This window comes from Amia ocellicauda, chromosome 11 (assembly GCF_036373705.1).
Source record: "Amia ocellicauda isolate fAmiCal2 chromosome 11, fAmiCal2.hap1, whole genome shotgun sequence".
Lineage (NCBI taxonomy): Eukaryota > Metazoa > Chordata > Actinopteri > Amiiformes > Amiidae > Amia > Amia ocellicauda.
This window is the reverse complement of record NC_089860.1, coordinates 13,927,327-13,949,685: the sequence shown is the minus strand read 5'-3', so window position 1 is coordinate 13,949,685 and position 22,359 is coordinate 13,927,327. Positions and strand designations below refer to the sequence as shown.

General features: G+C 35.5%; 1 protein-coding gene across 2 annotated transcripts in view; it reads left to right on the top strand.

Moving 5' to 3' along the window:
* The window catches only part of slc36a1 (solute carrier family 36 member 1), a 71,093-nt gene that overhangs the window by 21,294 nt on the left and 27,440 nt on the right, over positions 1–22,359 (top strand). The window lies entirely within an intron of this gene.

The window sequence follows — 22,359 nt, the reverse complement described above, 5'->3', positions numbered from 1 at the left end:
ATATGAAAAAAGGTCTAGAAGACTACCACATAAAAGATGGTAGGATTAAATAATAAAAGTTGCAGGCGTGACATGGAAAACAGAAGCTGTATATTGAAGCAAGAGTGGAAATGCCTCTTGGGTAGGCTGATGGTGATATGTATATATATTTCTTTGACATGCTACATGCTCAATAGTTTGTAAAGCAGCCCTTCTGTCTGTATTTGTTCAGTCTTTTAGTTTTGGCAGTCTAGAGCTGTGAAAAGTGGTGTGGTTTTAATACTATTTCAGTATTTAGTATGAAGTCATTTTCTGATATTCTGTACAGAGCTCCAGCAGTGATCGATGTGAGAGTTATACAAGGAAGGCAAGTTTGCATGCAAAAGAACAATCACAACACCATGGTAACTTGGTGCATCAGCCAAATAGATTTATTAGTGCTGTAACAGAACTGCTGCTATAAAATGGGAATAATAAGAGTTTCGCCTGAAGATACCGTGATTCACAGACTAAAATGACAGGTCATTAACTTAGTCCAGAGGTAATGTCTAAAGACATGGTCAAATGAACTTCAGAGTACATTGCTTGTATTATTTTACTTTTGTTCTCCCACCCACAGTCAGTGATTGAACCAACCTCACAATGTTCCATTTTTTCAAAGATGATACATTACCTAAATAATAGTACTTTTAACGCCCTGATTCCCATCTGGTTCATAGGAAATGCAGTTTATTATTCCTCAAGATCGGGGATGTTTTGTTTCCTTTCCTTGAATTACATATACAAAAATAAAACGCGTTCTCCATTTTAAAAGTCATGAAGTCTTTCAGGTTTAGTTAATAGTTGTAATGGCTCGAAATCTCCATCAAGAAGAAAACAAGTAAAGGGGCTAATCAGTGTGAAGGAAGATTTTTTTTTTTATATTACTCATTACTCTTCAGGGTAGCAAATGATACCTATAAGGATCATATGTCGTTCTGGTTTAAAAAGATATGAATTTACTTATTTGCTGCCTCACTGCTTTAGAACAATGTACCCCCAGCCAGCCCAAGCAAGACGGCAGCCAATATTTTAATATACTCTGGCTTGCAAATGGGAGCTGGTCTCTTCCTGTCCTGGCATCTACCCGTCACAATACTGCACACTGTCCCCTACAGATTATTTTAAAATGATGCATTTCAACTTTATTTTTTTGCATTAATACATTAAACCCCTTTTTCTTGTACTTTGATTTTAATTATTTATTAGTTATTTAATATATTAATATTAATTCATTTAGATTACAATTTACACAGTAATTAAGTTTTGTTTTGCTGGTGATTCTATCATTGAAATCGTATGTTAAATATGTAGAAATCTGCAATCTACATAGTCATCCCCATGGCTACAGCTGGCACTGTGTCACTAGTTGTGTCTCTGTTCATGAGTTCCTGTGCTACTTTTTCCCTAAACTTTTTAATGTGGTGGTACCACTTCACAGAGTGGTAAAGAAAGTTGTAGTATGAGCACAGCTGGTCAGCTCAGTCTTCTCCTCCCATGTATCGATTATAATCCTCTACACTCTGCGATTATTTGACCCTGCTGGCGCTTTGCTGCGGATCCTTTATGAAATTACTTCATTATCATGCATGGGGGGAAAGCAACGTTATGGGGTCTGCGTCATAGAAACATGTTCCTTACACAGATCCCTTCTTAAGAAGGTCTCCTGGCAATTTCCATTGCTTTGAACTGCTGAGGCATGCCTTGTTGACAGTGCTACACGCAACAGTGATTTTTTTTAGAAAATGTTTTTCTTTCAGTAACTCAAACAGGGCAGGGGAAGTTACGTTGGCCCTTTTCCCAGCAGTTTTGAGGTGTTGAGCAACTGCTTCACAACATTGTGCTCAATTCTTTGTTATACAAGTATGGCATACGTGTATGCCAAATATTTATGGACATGCCACTGCACTGGGTGCAGTGCAGTGGCGTGTCCATAACTATTTTAAATGGGGTGGCCAAATGGGTCCAGTACTTATTTTGGGGTGGCACAGTTATAAACAAAAATACAAAATGTGTTAATCTGGAAAAGGGAGTTATTTAAGGCACTCAATGTTTCTCAGATACATTTAATGTCAATAAATGTAGCCTAACAAGGTTTCACTATAGTTGACCAAATCAATGTAGAACTAATAATTTATACACTTGACCTTCTAAACTGTAAACTTGTCTGACAAAGTAGACAAGAATGACAATCCCTCCCTCCATTTTCCATTACCCACCATTACAAAAATTGGTGGCACAATCAAATATCTGCAATGGCTGATGGAACTAGAGGCATGGTTAGTAGAAAACATGACCTTTACTGCTCACAGGTCACTTAACAATCAGTTGTAGCATAACCTCCTCCTCTTATCCCATCTTAAAAAGATAATTCTAAGTAGAGTGCCCTTTCATCAGAACGTCAATCATAAGTTCAAATGGAAAATGTATAAAATGAGTCAATCTCACGTCTCAAAGTAGATAAGGCATTGAAAATTTGACCTTAGTAGCCGTTATAAATATCTACTGCAAGTGACAGACAAATGTACACATTACATTCAAATTTGAATGTTGTATTTATTTTGGGATATTAAATTGCAAAAATATATAACAATAGTTATTGTTATATACACATCCCTTAATTTAAAGTATTTTCTTGGTAACAGTATTGTGGGTAAAAAACGCCTATCCCATGTTTCCAACACATACCTCCAACTTGTACACAACTTGGACTTGTATGTCCAGTTATTCAATGACCGAGCAGTTGTTTCTTATCTGTAGATTTATAGATCTAGCCTACACAATAAATTAATTGTCATGTGGCTACTTTTGAGCACAATAATTGCAACAGGTAGATCACACACATCACAATACATTATTTCACATTCATATAACATTAGACAAACTTGTTTTGAGACCTTATTTGCTCACTTGTAACTGTTAGTTTGTTGTGATGTGGTGGAGAGTAAACGTCCCTTTCTTGTAGCGCAGATTTCCGCAGCGCAACATGAACGCAATAAAGGTTAGTCAGCTTTGCTGCTTAATTCAGCTGCCTGCCAATGAAGTGAGCCCGTCCCCTAGATTTTGTTCCACAGCTAATGTTTTTGGGGTGATGAGTGAGGAGGATGTTTATTCCAAAATGGTTACACTTGTTGGGAATGAATTACAGAAAAAAGTCTCATCCATGGAAAGATCTCAATGACATGTCTACAGAAAACTCAAGGTATTGAGACATTATGTCAAGTAGTAACGAAGGTACTATTGAATCAAGTATAAATATGAAGAAGGGATATATAAAATGTATGTGAAACGGAGTAAACCAAATAAAGTTTTGTTTTACACATTAATAAAGATCGGTTTGTGAACTGTGATATTAAAAAATAAACTGTGACAGCCATGCCCTCCATTTGCCTGCAACAATAGCTTATTTCCCTTCTATGATGATGATTTAACCTTGAAGAAGGAGAACAGCACAAATCTGTGTGCATATAGGGGGGGGGTGGGGGAGTGACTTTTAACCTATTTTTCATATGACTCTGACAAACGCCACCCCACACAAACATGTCACTATAGCTCTGTTGTGGGTATTTTAGATAAGTGTCCAATAATGTGGATCCCACTCCTAATGTATGAGCAAAGAGTGAGGCTTCCTATGTATAACCTTCCGAATATTGGATTTCAAATGGGTCAGCTGAAGAGAATAAAAATGAAAAAATAAGTTATTAACATTGCTGAGGAAGATGTAAGGTCTGCCACTGAATGGAGAAGGGGCAAAGCATTTCAGCACAGTGCTGACCTGCCAGAATTCTGCTGAGATATGCAGCTCGATACAAAAGTAAGCCAGCTTGAGTGAAAAGCTACTTTGATATGGAAAAGCAGCATAGATTATTAATGAAAATGCAAATAACTGGTACATAGATGTGTTCTCTTTTATTGGCTTTGGGATTCCAAGTGAGCTGCCACGTGGCTGTTTATTTTTCATGTCATTGACTGTTGTCAAATTGCTAACGAGAGGGAAAGCATCGGAGAGCTGGGATGCTCATGGGAGCTTTGGCAGGGCTGGGGTAATCACTCTATAATGAGTTAGAAATATGATTGCTAATGAGCAGTACATTGAGTTAAATTGGCAGAATCTTTGCAGTGATCAGAATATGAAAATTGTGCCTAGCATTGTCTCCCTAGTAATATCATATTATATTTGTTTTGACCTATTTATCAACAAGAAATTATAAATATATTGGATGAATACAACACACAATTTGTCCTGGTTTAGAAACAAACATTGCATTTCAAGCTTTGTCTTTAAATCACTCTGTGAATACTGATCTTGTGGCAGGAAAACCTGAAGTAGCCCAATACGATTTTTAAGGTCTTCAAAATGTGGTAGTGGTACTGTTTGTTTAGTTGTTAAGCTGTTATAAGACATTAAAACAACCACTTCAAAATACAATATTACATAATCTAATGCTTCACGACAAGATTTGGACCGAGAAGAAAATTATAATTTTATTCGGGGGACTGCTGTGAAGGCTACAGTGGAGTGTGAACTGCACACACAGATTTTTCCAAAGACTGTGCAGTTCGCACTCTGCTGTAGTCCACACGGCAGTGCCTGGAATCATGTAAAATAATAGCGACAGTTCTGGGTGGTGAAATAAACTGTTTATGACTACAAACCGATGGATCATTCGGAAAAATAGGGTGATGGGGCAATCACAATTTAATGCAATTGTATTGTTTAATGATTTTAGTGACTTTTCTGATTTCCCGCTATTGACTTCCAGCAAATCAGCTCAAGAGTTGGCACCCTAATGACGTCATGGCATATTTTTGGATCTCTGATTTCTGAAAAATAGAATGAGCTGGACATGAAAAACTCACTCCACAGAATGTTTGTAGTTATAGAATAACTTGAGAAAATATGGCTTTGGGTGGATTTCCCCTTTAATTTATGAATACCACAGGAATTACAGTTTGAATACCTTATGCACTTAATCGGAGTTCTGCTGTTAATCACATGTATAGCAGGGTTAGGGTCGGGTATAGGGTTAAGATTGATGCATATGATCAACACCAGAACTTAGTGGAAGAGTATGAGCCCTGTGGGATTCATGCATGATTTTATTAAGAATTGGTGACCATTGTTGTACCAGTGTTACCAAAGAAAGAAAAATTGATTTATATATCATAAGTTCCAATACCAAGCAACAACCTTCGCAGTGATCATTAATAAATCATCAGCAATAATACATATACATACATGTGAAAAAAACATGATGAATGAATTATTCTTAGTGACAGTGTAACCTTATATTAAACTGCCTTGACAGCTCTCCAGTTTTTTTTTTTTTTTTTAATGTATTTCATTTTGAAGAGCCATCTCAGCCTAAACAAACTCTGTATGCACCCTGATGTTCATTAATTAGGATTCCGTTTGGAAGCCCACTTCTCCAGAGTGTGCTAAAATCAATCTGCAAGTAATCGCATATCCATTGGCATCATTTTGAACATTAGCATGCTTCCAGAGAGACCTGCTTCTACTCTCTTTAGATCTTCTGAATGTCAAGTAGAAACTCTGTATTGAATTTTTCCTCTCTGTTCTCTTTCTCACCATCTCTTTTTTATTTATTTATATATATATATATATATATATATATATATATATATATATATATATATATATATATATATATATAGGCCTAACTAATTTCCATTTCTCGATTTATTAAAAAAAAAAAAAAAAAAAAGTATTTTATAGTATGTATGTATTTATTTATTTATTTATTTTTCAAAAGAGACTGGGAAAGACTGATCCTTCCAAAGCCATATTTCATTTAATTACTTCAGTTGATGGGGAGGGGTTACTACCACTAAACAAGGAATGTTTAATTTTGAACTAATTTAATTGTCTTCAAGGTACTCTACATAGACAGATATTGCCTGAAACAGTAAAAGCTGCTATGGGAGTTTTGCTCATTAAGAAAACTTAAGATAAAAATACACATAAGAATTATAATCCTTAATCTGAAGAGATGGCTTCATCCTCTGCTGTATCAGAATTTTAATTTTCTTGTTTTTCTTAAATTAACCATTATGTACAGTTACCCATTTAAATGCGTCAAATTTCAGGTTGTAACGCAACAAAATGTGAAAAGGGTTGTGAATATTTCCTATAGCCACTGTCTGTCACACTATATAAAGCAAATAGGCATCTGTTCTCTCACACAAATTGGAAAAAAAAAAGTCATTTTGAGAGCTAGAAATGAGAGCAATTAACACTGAAGCCATATAAAGGTACATTCAAAAGGGCAGCACAGTGTAATTATTTAATTAACTCAATTTTAATGTACAGCAGACCTGGTCTGAAAAAGTCTGAAAATAATCAGAGATGTGAATTGCATGTAACAGTTGTGTGCAGGGTGAACTCATTCACGCAACTTAAAACTACCTTGGATGGGAACGTCATTTTACTTGACCCAAAATCCATGCATTTGAAGGAACACTGCTTAAATTCTCTAGCTTTTAAAATGTCAAGCCGTCAGAGGAAACGGGTCTTTGCAACACCGCAGTTAATGGTCACTCTTCTCAACATGTTTATTAATAAACATTTTTAATAATATCAAGGAGGTGAACACCTGTTATGGTGGTGACACCTTTATACAGCTCTATCTGTTCTTGGCCTGTCCACGTTAACAGAGTTATACTCAGAACCTATACAATATACGTTATAATCAGATATAACTTAATGTTATACTATAATTTGTAAGCATCCCGTTCATTTAGTGTTCATCCCTTATGTATTGTAGCACTGCTATTTGACAGTGAGTGTTTTACAGGATGTGGAATGCAGGTGAATCATTTTAGAGCTAGCTTGGTTCTGTAGCCGATATCTGCAACAGAAGTAGCAAAGCAGGAAACGAGACACTGATTCTGTCCATCTGTGCAGAGTTTCACACAGTACTTGCCAGCTTTACCCCAGTGTCTGTACTTGGCCAGTTTTGTGTCACAACCAGTTGGAGCTTCCAGTCCCAATCTGTGTCTTCATGCATAGTTTCCAGGTGCCTGGGTTCATCCCGCTCTCAAAGTCGAAACATTGTAAGTTCATATATTAATTCAGGATTTATGTTTAAGGTGAAGTCTGCATCCTCTAGGTATAGGAAACCTTCATCAGACATGATACTACAGATTATTGGTGAGATACCAGTATAGTGGAAGTACATATAAGGGTACATGGATGTATGTGATTTTTTTTTTCCCCCAGTGAAACAAATTGATACATTTTTCAGTTCTGCAGAGAAATAAAGTGAAAAGTATAAATCCAAAAGATGTAACTGTGCTTCAGGAATAATGCATAAAAAAATGGATTGGCCAAGTTCCATTTCCCTCTTCCTAATCTTCAATTATACATGTTGAACGTGAAGTACGGGAAGAAAAAATAGCTTTTGTGCGTCATTCCCATTGCATACTGAACCAGCTGCTTATTAGTGTCATGACCCCAATATTAAGTAACAAACCCTAAGGGTCATAGTTAATTAATAAAGCTACCTGGATCAAATAAAGGCAGAATGCTTGATCTGTATATTACCATACGCTGTTTGAGTAATATTCCCTTTGTAAAGTCATAGTAGGAATCATGCCAAAACCAACATGGTAATCATCATGGAGCTGAAGCAAAATTATTCACCAAGTGGCAACCAACCACTTAATCACGATTAGTTATTATGTTTCAGAAGAACCGGACATATTCTGAGCCGTTAGCTTTGCTTTTGGCAAGATGTTGCAATCAGAGTCAGAAGTAGGTTGTTTGGTACACTGACAGTTATTCTATTATTAAGTCCCAGTGTGAATTCTTTATACTGTGAGTCTCGTACTGCATGTTGATTTGAAAAGGGTGAATACCATCTATCCTACAGGAAACCTTTTACTACACATGTTGAAGTGTCTCAAAGGTAAACCGGTGTCATGTTTGCAAAGGACTTCTGACAGTCTTTGTAATGTTTAAATTGTATTCTGCTTGGCTATTTGCAATTTATATTATCAATATGTATTTGTTTTGGCTGATTCCTTTGCCCAACGTGAATAAATTATAAAAAAAAATATGAAAGGTTATTGAGATTGAATAGATAATATGTAGAATACAAGATGAAACAATAAATACAGTGCAAGATGACAAAAATGTTAGAATGAGGTATAAGAGAACTGTACACTTCAAAGTGAACATGTCAAATCTCCTGTCATGTAATATGCATGTTGATGTATGGTAGTAAAAGGAGTAATTAATAGCATTCTATATATTATTTTTTCCCCCACTCCTCAAATAAAGTAAATCATTATTTTTATTTGTTATATGTGATCTATATATTACTTAGCTTATGTTTGACTCTTGTGAGAATTTGTATGTACTTAGCCAAGGGCCATTACTTTCTGCAAATCCAAATTAACATTGTAAAATACTGTAAACACATGAAACCTCTGAAAAGCTGAAATCTGAGAGGTTTCTGTCAAGTTTTCCTGAAGAGTTCAGCGTTCCCAAGGTAAAACATTGTTCTGTGTTGACTGACATTTTCACAAGCCTGTATCTGTTTTCCAAGGCCCAGGGGAGCCGCAGTTTGAGGTTACTCATCTCTTATGCACACAAATGGAGGTTCATCATTCTCTCGATCAAAATTATACCGGATTTATTGCGCATTTGTTACGCAATTCAAGTACAATAGAATAATGGTCTGTTCTCATTGTAGATGTTTTTTCCTTTTTTGAAAGATAGGGTTTCAAGAGGGGCGGCATGGTGACACAGTAGTTCAAGTCTCGGCTTGGGGGGACCTGTCTGTGTGGAGTTTGCATGTTCTCCCCGTGTCTGTGTGGGTTTTCTCCAGACACTCCAGTTTCCTCCCACCGTCAAAAGACATGCGGGTTATAACAGCAGGATGTCTCAAACTGATCCAGGAAGCGCGCCTATCTTCTACTGAGGACAGACATCAACAATACGAGCTTTTTGCTCCAGTTCAAATTTTGTCTACTTTTTTCATTCTAATTCTAAATTTAAGTCCAATTTATGTAAATAAAATCACTGAAGTGAACCATTAGTTTCTCCATATAATTAATTATAGTAATTGAGGACTTGGAGATCTTCCAGACCTGCCACCCTGTACGCATTTTGCATAGCATGTACGCATTTTGACATCAAAGTACGCTGGTAAGCATTGTAACACCAAAATACGCAGAAATAGGGCTGAGGTTCTGCACACTTGCTGTTATTAACCCGATTGATTAAAACATTGAGCAGAGCCAATCCAGGCTCGAAATATGGAAGATTGACAATATCACACTGCTACTCTCCCAGGCTGAGAGGCGAGACCCCGCCTCCTGCCCCTCACTCTGTCCCTCAGTAGGCTGCACTGTATGTGTGGCTCTGACGTCAGTCTTGATGCGAGCTGGACAGCCCGATGCAGGTGCTGGGATTCAAGTCGAGCACTAACAGTCTTTGCTCTATGTATATTTGTTACATGTGAAATAAAGCAACTCAATATTTATGCATTATGAAGCACTTTATCACTTGCAGTAAATTTGGCAACTGATTAAAAAATTAGGAAGTGGGGTCAATGAGGACAGAGAGTATCTCATGTCTGTGTGTGTGGACCGGTACATGAGCAGCACAGTCACAGGAATGCACAGAGTGGAGTTCATGCACAGTCCTCCCCCGAAGTTACGTCCTAATTGGGACCGAGACCAGCGACGTGAGTCGATACCACGTAAGTCGAGACACGCGTTGAAGCAGAAGTGTCTACTCGAAACCATTGTGACAATTTGAGTAAACCGCAAACTTATATTAACTGTAAACAAGTTATTAGAGAGCTGAGAGATGATTTTATTACAAGCACCTGTTAAATCGACAAGAGATGACTAAAGTTTAACACGTTATTGTCTCCACATATTTCTCGTTCTCAACACAGTCTCTCCCTCAAAACAACAACACTGCACAAGATCCTAGGAACCTGAACATACCGTAATTACACGTATATATGGAGTATTAGAATACTGAACACAGAACATACCGTTATTACGTGTGTAAAAGGAGTATTATAAATACTGAATATAAATGCACAAATCACAGAATGAAGCTTTGGGGCTGATTTTTGATTAGGATCACTGATTATATTATATAATACTAGTGCCATATACACTCATTAAATAACCAGAAATGCCTGGCAAAACACCCTTCGAACCCCACCAGGGCTTTGCCCGTGGACCCCAAAGGCTATGCAGTCTTTTAATATGTAAATCTCAAGTGTGCTTCCAGACAAGTGTATTGCTAGTGTATTCTTAGGATAAACAAAAATGTACATGCATCTGTTTCCTGCTCAGTATTCTGTACTTCATTAATGAGTTATGCTATAGAAAACCATTAAGAGGCATCCTACATCCACATATTTGCAAAACAATACAAAAGTCCTGGTACAGATTTAAAAGCAGAGATTTGTAGGTGACAAACACACAATCATTACATTAAATTCATTTCAGGTAGATGATAATATTTTTTTCATAATGTCAGTGATTTGAGGTTTGCTGCAGCACAGAGCGAAAATGGGATGGAGTGCATTTGGAAGAAACCGCACACTGTTGAAATGAAATCATCCCATTTGCTTGAAGAGAATTATTTGATCAGTGCATACTACCAGTGCTCACTTATGGCTGTGAAACCTGGTTACTGAATGCAAAAATGATAGAGAAACTGTGGACGACACAAAGGAGCATGGAAAGTTGTATGCTTGGAATCGCAAGAAGAGAGAGAAAAATAAATGAATGGATCCAACAACAAACAAAAATGTGACATCATTGAAAGAGTGAAAATGTTAGAATGACAGATCAGATCAACGATGGACAAAGGAGGATCCAGAGAGTTCAAAAAAAGACCTAGAAGACGACCACATAAAAGATGGGAAGATTAATTAATAAACTTTGCAGGTGTGGAAAAGACAAACTGTAGATCAAAGCAAGTGGAAACATGTTGAGGATGATAGGGGGTGATGATGTTGTGTGTTTATACATATCTTGCTCTTATTAATTTGCTCTCATTAAATTTACAGACGCATCTTCTTATGGCAAGGCAGTCATACTCGTGATAAACTTTATTATGCTTTCCAACAGCGGTTGCTGTAGGGCACATTTTATATTCTTGAAGGTCACGGTTTCTGTCTGCCAGTCTTCTCCCCTGTTTCACAGAAAATTAGTCTCTAGGAACAAATGACATCTTTACATCCAATCTGATCTGATGTTTATCTGTAGCAGCTGAACAGAGAAAATTGTGCTCCATCCTGTCATGTTAGAATCATAATTACTCCAATTATTCATTTTGTTGGGATTTACACTGTACCTGTTTCCACATACAATACAGCTGACCTATAATCTTTTCATCCCACCCTCATTTGGCAAATATGGATTAATGGAGATCCACTGGGTTGTGAACATGAGATGCTGAAAAGGCTGAATGCATTAAATTGAGGATAGTTATACCTTAATTGGCATATAAAAAAAGCATCAAAAAAACATAATTAACCTATAAAATAATTACTTGTATAATATATAATGTAACTGTACCCCCCTCCCCTCCAAACCACACACCAAATAAACATGTTTTATAATGTAAACTATAATTACCGACTTTGTAATAGGAATTTAAATTGCTCTTTAAAATGTTAAAGAGACGAGACAGACGGCAAATACTGAGCCCAGTTTAAATGCATATAATCTGTTTAGTGGAATCATTTTGAGGACTAATCTAATATTAAATATTGCATTTTTCAATTATACCTCAAAATGCTAGTATGGAAACTTGAATAATACTGCTGCATATTTCATAAAGTTTCCTAATATCCTTAATATTTCTTTTACAATATTTTGAATTAAACTGTACAACTTTTCAAATCTAACAGAAAATGATATTAGTATTCAAGGATTTGGAACAGTCCTCTGTAACAAATCTGCATTTAAAACTGTTATTGGAAAAAGATCTACAGCAAGAAATGAATTAGGCAAATTGCGAAGTTATTTGCAATAATATAAAATGTTCTACTGCAAATGCAAGATGAAGGTGGATATTTATTTCCCCGAAGAAAATGTAGATGGGCATTAACATCCTCTCATTCAGGATGGAAGTGCAATTGAAAAATAGGCTATATTTTTTATGTGTTTTTAGGAATTTACATACCAGAGTTCAACAATTGTGGTTAAAGAAATCCCATTATTTTCTAAAATTGCAGTACTTGAAGACAGTACTCATTTGCTTGTAGCCAAACGTTTTGAATTATTTATTTATCATTCTTTGTTCATATGCAAGGTAATTATGTTGTATAGGAATGATAATAGCTCCCTAATAGTAAACTTATGGAAGAACCTTTTATTGAATGTATATATTTTGCATGTGTACATTATAGGAAATGTGTATTGAGATGTATACTGCAGTGCATTATTTTGACTTTCTTTTTGGGTAAAATAACATTAGGGTGCTTCAAGCCACTATTCTTCAAAGCAAACATGATTGTAATGAACTGCGTAACAGATTCATACTGCTGAATTGGGTGCATGCTGAGAGTTTTAGTCATTTTTTCACATATCTAAAAAAGCAGAGGCCAATTCTTGTCTCCTCACGGTGTTACGAGGTAACAATGCATTATTGGCAATCATTCGAAGCACAGCATATGCAGCTTTTAGTTTTGTAAAGGCAGCTGTAGTGTCTTGATACTGTTCATCTCACGGAAGATTGTTTTTATCTGTCAACAAAGCTGTTTTATCCATTGCAGAAACTGCTGTCCGGCATGCCTTTTGCTATGTACAAATTGTTTCTCAAGGCCTTAGCTATCCTAACTAAATTGTGCACACTGATATCTGACAAACTGTATTCTGTTGAATCTGACAAATTTGCTACCGATGCTTTTGTAATGCATGATCATATCATCAAAACCCTTTTTTTTATAGTTTCTGCATCACTTTTGAGAACAGTATAATGGCTTACAATTAAATAGTTTAATCATGTTAAATGAGTATATAAAAGGCAATTTTTTGTTTGTTTCTTATTTACCCTGACCTCTCAAATGCTAACCACAGTAGTGATTAGTTCTTTGAGTGCTCTACATTTATTTAATTTAATGGGAATAAAGATTAATGAAATAATGCATTACTATAAGCAAAGAATACAAATCTTCAAGGTAATGAAATAAAAGAAACCAAATTTCTAATTTCCGTACTTTGCAAGGATCAGTATACAGAAAAAAACAATCCATCTTTTCCGACTTTAATTTGTATTATTTTTTAGATTTAATAAATACTGATTCTGATCTGATTTAATTTGATAGAAGTTAATAAAGAAAAGGATATGGAGAAAGAATAAGCTAATTGGTACAGCTAGGACCAAAATAATGCAGCCATTCTGAAGATTTGCTAAGAGAGCTGGGCCTTTCAGTGTTGCGGTAAGGTCGCTGTGGCACGAGGTATTGGGGTTCGACCTCACCGTGGCAAGAACCAAACTGTACGTTACAATAATATTAGGTTACTCCTTTATGAGTGGCCTTCATTTGCTCACTTTTTTTCCCTTCCCAAACTTTAGGGGCATTCCAAAGTCTCGTCCACATGGACAAGCCTTCGTTCCTTCAGCCAAGCGAGTTGAAGCCATATCAAATAAATACATGGTTTTACTCCATCTATCAGTTCTTATTAAGGTTCAGCCAAAGCTCCTACATTTCTCTTGGGTGTTTGTATTGCTTGTAAAACATTTTTTGCAAAGATGGCTGCAGTTGCCTGAAGGTGATTTGCACAGTATGTATTGTAACATCCACATTTTGTATTTTCCGCTAATGACTATTGAAATTTTAAAGATTTTTTTGTGTTTTGCTTTATGATTTTGGTGATTTTCTAACACTTAACTCAGGAATGATACTTGTGATTAGTTATAACAAACAGGTTTTTAATGTTTGTGTAATAAAGTACTTGTTATATGGAAAATAAATAAATAGGCCTAAACTTAACTGTACTTAACTGTATTTTTGCACTTTGTTTTGCATTTATGTTGTAAGTCGCCCTGGATAAGGGCATCTGCCAAGAAATAAAAATAATAATAATAAAATAAATTAATCACAAATTGTCTTGCACTATTACATTGTTGAAACAAACTGCAGTTGATAAAAAGTAAATATTTATTGGTAATTGAGCAGAATGAACATTAAATAATGAAATATATAATGAATATTGGTCACTGTGTAGAATGCTTCCTTTGTGTTCACAGTTAGTTTTGTACTGAGAGTATGATTCACCAGGCAAATTAGTTTCAGATTATTATTCAAACATTCACTGACTAATAGGCCCCTAAGGTTGTAGGAGAAAGGGATATTAATTAATATAAAACATTCAGATGTCTTCTCTTTCTTTTAATTAGTATTTGACCTTTTGAGAGTAAATCCCTGATCTGCTGAGCAAGGTTAAAATTACCAGCTACCAAATGTCTTCCACAAGCACAGAATTACCCAACCGTTTCAAGACTGTAAAGAGGAAAGCTTTGTCCAGCTTAGTATTTTGAACAAATAGCACATATTTTCACGTTACAGTCTAATATGCTCGTTTGTGAACATTTTGAATGGGGTTGAAATTACTAATTTGGGGGGGGGGGTATCTCCAGCTTTAAATAACCATGACTTTGTAGTTTTTTGTGTTGATTGATTTGATTTATTTATTTATTTTACTTAAGTGTAGGAAATGTAGCTGTCTATCCTTTTTGGTTTGGATGTGAAAAGGATACATGCACTGAAACAATAAATTGAGATTCATTTTTTGACTCTAAAATCCTCACCTAAGTAGAATACTGTATTCCTCCGAGTTATCCCACAGATGGAAGGAAAGGAAAAATAACAGACATTCATTATATATTATATTTTAAGCCATTATTGGATTTCTGGTTATTTTCAAGTTTTTCTTGTTATTTATCAGTTGTTGTTTTTTGGATATTATACTTTTTTTTTTGGGGGGGGGGTGTAGGTCTCCCACAAAGTATGATTCTCTTGAAGCAGGCTTTAAAATAAGACATTAAATATAATACAAAATTATAAATAAAACCCTTCTAATAAAAGAAGTGAAGTCAAGTGTATAGAAATGCCCTCCTATTCAGTACACTTACCTTGAAAAAGGTAATTGCATGTGCTCAGAGGGAAGATTCTAATGGTTATAGTCTTTGTATTAATCTTTCCAGTAAAGATGAAGTATTATTGAAAATGGCGCCATCACAATGATTTTAGTACTGTACGCTTCCCAAACAGTCCTTTGAAAAGTTGCAACAGAAGTATATTCCCACAGAGAGTTATTAAAACCTTGCTTACTTTATTTATTTATTTATTTATTTATTTATTTATTTTTGAAAACGGTTTACTATGAATAAAACCGCCATAGTGAAATAATTAAAATACATATATTTTAAAGATGTTTTTCCTTGTAGAGGACCCAAAGTTTCCTTGCTGTGGGGTCTGTCTATATTTAATACTCTTTTCAGCTTCAGTGCTGTTTACGGAGTGCTCATTCTTGTTCAAAGAGCTCTAGCAAGGGGCACTAAGTACTTAGTATGGAATCCATCATTGATTTCTTTAAGATAATCAATAAGGAAAAAAAGAAAAAAAAATCCAAACGCTTATTGCTTACTGAGCACATCTTCTGAAGGTGAACTGTGCCTTTTCCATTCACTATCTAATGCTCTTTGACCCCTATAGCTTAGTTTGAGAGTTGATTGATTTGTTAGCAGGTGATTGAGTTTGATATAATAACTTTGTTTCTTGAAAAGCATGTCATCTTTAAAATATTAATTTACCACAACATGCATTACATGGTTAGCCTAATAAATGAAGAACTATATGTTTTGTGTGAGGGTTTAGTATATTAAATCCATAAATACTGACTGTATATCGACTAAATGATTTATGGTATTTTTTTATGATTAAGCCAAAAACTGAAATAAAAGGAAGCCCCTGGTGTACATATGAGGTACTGAAATGGAAGATACTAACCGATCTTTAATTTTCAGCCTTGCTTCTCATAGTTCTTCACCTGAAGGTAGTACCAACATTTTGGTACTGGTACCAAGTCATGAATTTCGATGCTGGATTCTTTTCCAAAATAAAAAGAAGAGTAAACACTGTCAAATGCCATTATTGTGTTTTATTTCAAACCCGAACAACGTTTTGGTGGTGCTGTTGCCATCTCTAATCTCCAAACTCTGAACAAAAAAACAAAACGAGTGGCTGAACAAGACAAGTCCATGTGTGACATCACGCAGAAACACTCCAACAACTCGCATCTCTGAATTTCTGTGCAGAACTGCGCTTCACGAACGCGACCACTTCACTCTTTCTTCGCGGCTCGTATTACACTGAGTCTGCACTGTTAAATTAAAAAGTCTTTTTTTTTTTTTTTTTTTAATGCTGATACAGTACTGTTTTCAAAACTCTAGTACCGCAGTAGTTTTTCAGTACCAGTATACCGTACAACACTACCTGAAGGTCGTCTTCCCTTTGTGCTCTGTATTTAATGTCTTCGCTTGACCTTTTCCAAGGTTATAAGTATCAAGTCAAGCGAGTGCTAATCAACCAAATGCCTTTAATAATATTGTCAGGCAGGAGTTTTGTGAAAACCAATTCCTTTACGATTGTCACATTCATAGAACGGGAGGAAATGGTATATGGAGACGTGGAGGCAATACAAAAGTTCTTCTAAACAAACAGCCCACTCATCGCTAAAAAAAATTGCAGCATATCTGATGTTGTGTGTGTATTTTGCTTTAACATTGTGGTGAATCACAGGTGAAAAATAAATTGGCTAAAATTTCTTTGAATTCAGAATAGCCCTAAGTGTGTGACAGAGATTAACATATTCTGTTAACTTCCTGTGTGTCTGTGTAATAAGATCTCAATTTTAGCATACCACATACCTGGGATCCTTAAAGAAATCACACAAAAAACACTTTGGAGCTCTCTGACTCACTGGAAGTATTCTCTGAATGGAATAGCATGTTTCACAGGAATAGAAACCTAGGTCAGAAGTTATTTTCTTCCTTTACTGTGAAAATCATTTGACCTCTTTAAATCACTACGAAATGGCACAATTCTGGGATTCCATTTTTTGTGTTTACTTTGTTTTATTTTCTATCTGTGCAACAAATTGGGTGTGCAATTGTACAGAAGGATCTTTGTTTACCAAAATAATAGATTTCGGTGTTGCACAGCTTTGAGGTTTAAAATGTGTGATCCTCTTGGGTGACACTGCTATTCGTTTTTTTTTTGTTTTTTTTTAGGAAGGGATCAAGACTCTCACCCACATGGATTTATATTCTTGGCCATGCTTTGAATGGCTTATTGTGTTTAAAAACAAATGCATTGGTAAAGAATGATGCACAATAAATTGAATGTCCATAGTCACTAATTAGACTAAAATACAGTTTGACTTCCAGGTGTCGGCCCACAACTGAATATTATCGAAGTCCCTCTGAATAGCCTGTGCTGCCAAGATTGTATCTGCTGAGCCACCTATTTTAGTATCATCTGCAAATTTGACAAGTTTGCTAACCATCCCAGAGTCCAGATCATTAATATAGATTAGAAAAAGCAAAGGCCCGAGTACTGATCCCTGTGGAACTCCACTAACAACCTCACTCCAGTTAGAAGCAACTCCTCTAATCGACACCCTCTGTTTCCTATACATCAACCAGTTCATAATCCATCTACTTACATTACCCTGAATGCCTACAGCTTCCAATTTGAGGATCAGTCTTTGGTGTGGAACCTTATCAAAGCTTTTTGGAAATCTTAGTATATCATATCAGATCATATCATATCATATCATATCATTCTCCCTGTCAGAAAGAAATTGTGTCAAATATGCACTGAAGGCAGGATATTTACATTTTTACATAATAAACTTAACATTAATTTTCATCATAAATAACAACCACAAATCAGACGTAAAAATAAATTAAATTTGAATAAGGGAGAATAAAGGAAACATATATGCATGTTCTATACATTAGAACAAAGACCAAGGTATATGAGCAATTTCACACTAAGTAATATAACTGTAAAGTGCTGGTCTAGCTTATATTAGCATTTTACATGCATCAGGTTCTCTCGGCTCAATACTGCCGATCAATCACTGTGACAGGTTATAGAGCGCACAGCACAGCACAGCAGCATTTGTTTAAAAAAAAAAATGTATTTAAAAATGCCCTCGAAAATGTAACATATTTAATATTAAATATTGCAATACAAATCATTGCCAAAACACGATGTAGGATTTGAAATAGTTTTATAATTATAATGTATAGTTTGTTTTATCCAACATTTTCTGAGATGCATTTTTCACAAATTGTCTTTGTATTACTATGATCTGAGCTTGCTTGTCATTTGGAAACCGCTTTCGTTTGCTGATATCCCATCAACATCTTCAACATCATTTACTGTTTTTCTTCATTTTAATTGCCATTGTGAATTGTTTTTATTATCTTTTCAGTAAAAATGCACATCTGTGCCATAGTATATTGTAATCTTCAGTCATGACGAAAATAAACAATAATTAAAACCATGGATACTCAAATGTAGTGCAGCTTTCAAAAATACTTTCTATTGGTTATGATGGTTTTAGTAAAACACATGTTTATTGGTTTATGAGCCCAATGTTTCTCAGTGGGTGTGTTTTTGTTTCACTACGGTGCTCAGTAGTGTGCACTGTGCTGCTGCGCATGAGAATCGCTGGGGGATCGGAAGTTTCCAGCGAAAACTAAAGTACCATAACTGTATGAAAAAATAATTATAAATAATTATAATAACTGTGAAACAAATAAACATGTATTTATTTATTGTCTGAAATCTGACAAAGGATTTTATCGTAATTTGAAAACCAAATTCAGCCAATAGTTTGAGAAAATTTATCGGTGCATTATCGGTGGAATATGTGCCCATACAGATATTTCTGTAAAAGGCCAATATCGTCCGATAATATCGGTGCTCTGATATATCTGTCGGGTCTTACCCATATGATTCGCTGTTAAAGTGGCAGAGAGCAGAGAAATCGGGAAAGGCAAAGATATAATTGTTACTATATTAAGTAAAATATTGTTATTTAATTTCTTCATTAGTAAAATAAGTTGTGGCCATTTAAATGCATTATACCTTGTCACGTTTTTTTTGGGGTGTTTTTAAAATTATTATTATTATTATTATTATTATGTTTTGTTCCCCCTGGGTTCCAAAGGCATTCTCTTCACTGCAAAGAACATTATGGTCTTTAATATCCTAAATCCATCAGGTTCCACAAGCAGTCAATCCATCAAAAATAGACAAATGCTGGATTTATTACTTTACTAATCAAGCATTATGCTGCTATTTTATAGGTGCCCATGGCTCCCCTCAATTTCTGTTCTGTGATGAGGTCTCCCTCAGCTGATTTAAATCACACATTTTAATCCTCCTGGAGTTTACCAGAATTGCTGGTCTGTTGGGGCAAATTGCACTCACTGTTCCTCGTCTGGGTTTTCATAAGCATGATTTGATCAGCCTATAACTGTGAAAATTTCACCTTTGAAAAATGTCAAGGTTAGTTTGAGCCAAGTGGTGCCTGAAAGTAATTGATTTGAACCTTAGTAATAACCCAAAAAATACTAATTCAAATGTTTTATTTTGCACAGTTGTTTTTAAAGTTGCTTTTAAAAAAGTAATCTTTTCTAAAAGATTGTTCAGTTACATATTTTTTTTCCTAGTGGAAAATGTCAGATTTTCTACAAATAACAAATAAATAGTAGTGCAACCTATTTTTTCTCTGGAATATTAAAACAAATAATTAACTCTAAATCCATCCAAAATCTTTTTATTTTGTCAAAATAATTAAATAAGAGTGTTGAATAAAGAAATAGTTTGTTATTCCATTCTCAGTGTAATGAAAGTAAAAACCCTGTTCTTGGAGTAGATTCAGCTAATGCTCATTCTATTATAAAATATAATAAGACACTCAGGTAATGTTCAGATAAAAAAAAAAAAAAAGTTTTATAATTATAAGTTTCTCATGTTTTTAGTCTTTCTACTGCTTGTAATTGCATATACATACACATTCATATTCGAATGCCCCTAGCATTATATAGGGAAAGCTAATCTGTCCTTAATGAAATGTGCTCCCTCCCTAACCAGCAACATGCATTTGAAGTGTGTCAAATAAATAACACCTGTTGTGTGTTGTGTTCTTGTGGTCCTTACCTTGCTCAGAGTATAACATCCTTAAGTCCAAATATATTGCCGAGTCCCAATAAATGTACAGTGATCGGTGTACACCTCTTAATTTCTGTTTTGATTATGATCTTTATTGTAAGTAGTAGTAATAGATGTGGTGTTTGTACGTGTATTGTTTGATTTGACATCGCTAGCAACAACAAAATTGGGAGACAGTATGAGAAAAATAAAATGTCTTGAAATAGTACTATTGTAAGGGGCTCCAGTTTTTCTGTCTGAGGAGGACTTCCCTTATCTCTGCATGGGTTTGTGTTAATCGGCCCAACAATTTGTGTAGTTTCCTTTCCGTAATTGTTTTTTGTGTTTTTCAGCACAGAGGAAATCAGTCGCAGAGATTGCTGTAGTGTTTTGTAGCAGCTGGACGAGTTCTACTGAGGCCACAATTAACTGAACCTATTTCTTCCCCACTGTTGTACATGACACATATTTGCCTGTTTCATCTGTTGGCTCATTGCCGAGATCTTCACTGGAGAACATTTCGCAGTAAACTCACCTGGGTTTCCAGCCATGACCTGGTTGCTTAGTAACCATACCCACTTTCTGTTCTCCCCTCAACATCTGCCGTTTTGCTTTCTGCTTGTGATGAACTTTGGGCTTTTGTGTGTCTAGAGATGTGACCCATGTTGCACACCCGACTGCCTGTGGTCTTCATGTTGCATACATGCTGTAGGGTTCAGTCTTTGTGCTGTAATATGTGCTGAATTTTTACCACATTATTTGAACTCCTGAATAGTGAAGCTATGGAATAAATAAAAAGGAAGAAGAATACTCTGGAATGTCAATTATGCCTCCCCCTTCAATAAATGGCAGCTGGATAGATAAACATAACTTAAGACAGTGTTGAGATTTACCTGAGGCTCTGAAGTAAGGGAAAACGGGGGGGCACTGTGAAAACTGCGCTTTTGTGTGTTCAGTTGTCTTGAGTTTAGGACCTGGTCACACATAAGCTGAGATCCCAGCAGGTCAAGTGCTACAAACTGTAATTGTATCTCAAGTCATGATAGGCAAACAACATCTACATTTAACTTAGGGCAGCTTTGGTGGCTCTGTTTTCTCTGTACTACTTAGTAGAAAATGTAGTGTTTTATCTCTGGCTTTTTAAGCACAGCTTTGTTACTGTAAGTTTTCAACGATTCCTGCGAAAGACTTGATCACACAGGAATCCTGCACCAACCTAACTAAATGTGTGTCAGTAGTGTGCATTTTCCATTTCCAAAAAAATAATTAACTTCCTTAGCACTGACATGCCCAATATAGATATTAAGTTTATGTGTTTTGTTAATACTAGTTAATCTGTTAATGGACACTTGTGAATGTCATCCTGGTATCTCACTTTTTTTCCAGTTGGTGAATTTCCCTCAAGGCCCTCACTCTCTGTTATACAATATTGACATTTAGCCAGTGTTGACCTGTTCTTGAGTGCACTTAGCAACCCTAAAGTGTGTAATATTGAATCTAATGAGCTAATTAGATGCCTTATTACCAAACTCAAAGGAGAGAAGGACAAAAATAAAAAGAAACCCAAGACAGACTTTTGCTGTAAAGTTTAAAGTAAAAGTCTTTCCATATTGTCCTTTTTCAGATATTTAACAAAAACTGAGTCAGAAACACAGACATAGCCCAGCTGTTTATTAAAGTGAAGGATATCTAGTTTGTTCTTCAAGACACATATATTACTCAGTGTTATATTTCAGATTGCCCTTTGATAAGACTTTATGGTTTCATTAATGTGCTAATAAATACGCTACTGTCTATTTCAAACATCCCAAGCATTGTGGTTGTAGCTTGATTTGAAATATTTTACTTCTAGAGTCCTTGTTCTGTCAGGTACTAACCAAGAACATTACACAGAGTCAATTCTCCGGGTTGCCAGATTGGGCAGTTTCACACCCGACTGGGCTTGCATTTTATCATTGTGCGTGAAAAAATTGCTTTGGGCAGGTACCTCAATTTTGGGCTACTTTTTTCGACATTGCTCAGGTGTTAATGTGATGTGTATGTTGATCATGCATACAGCACGCATACAAACAGAACAGGTTCCCTAACCCCCCTCCCTCCCTCC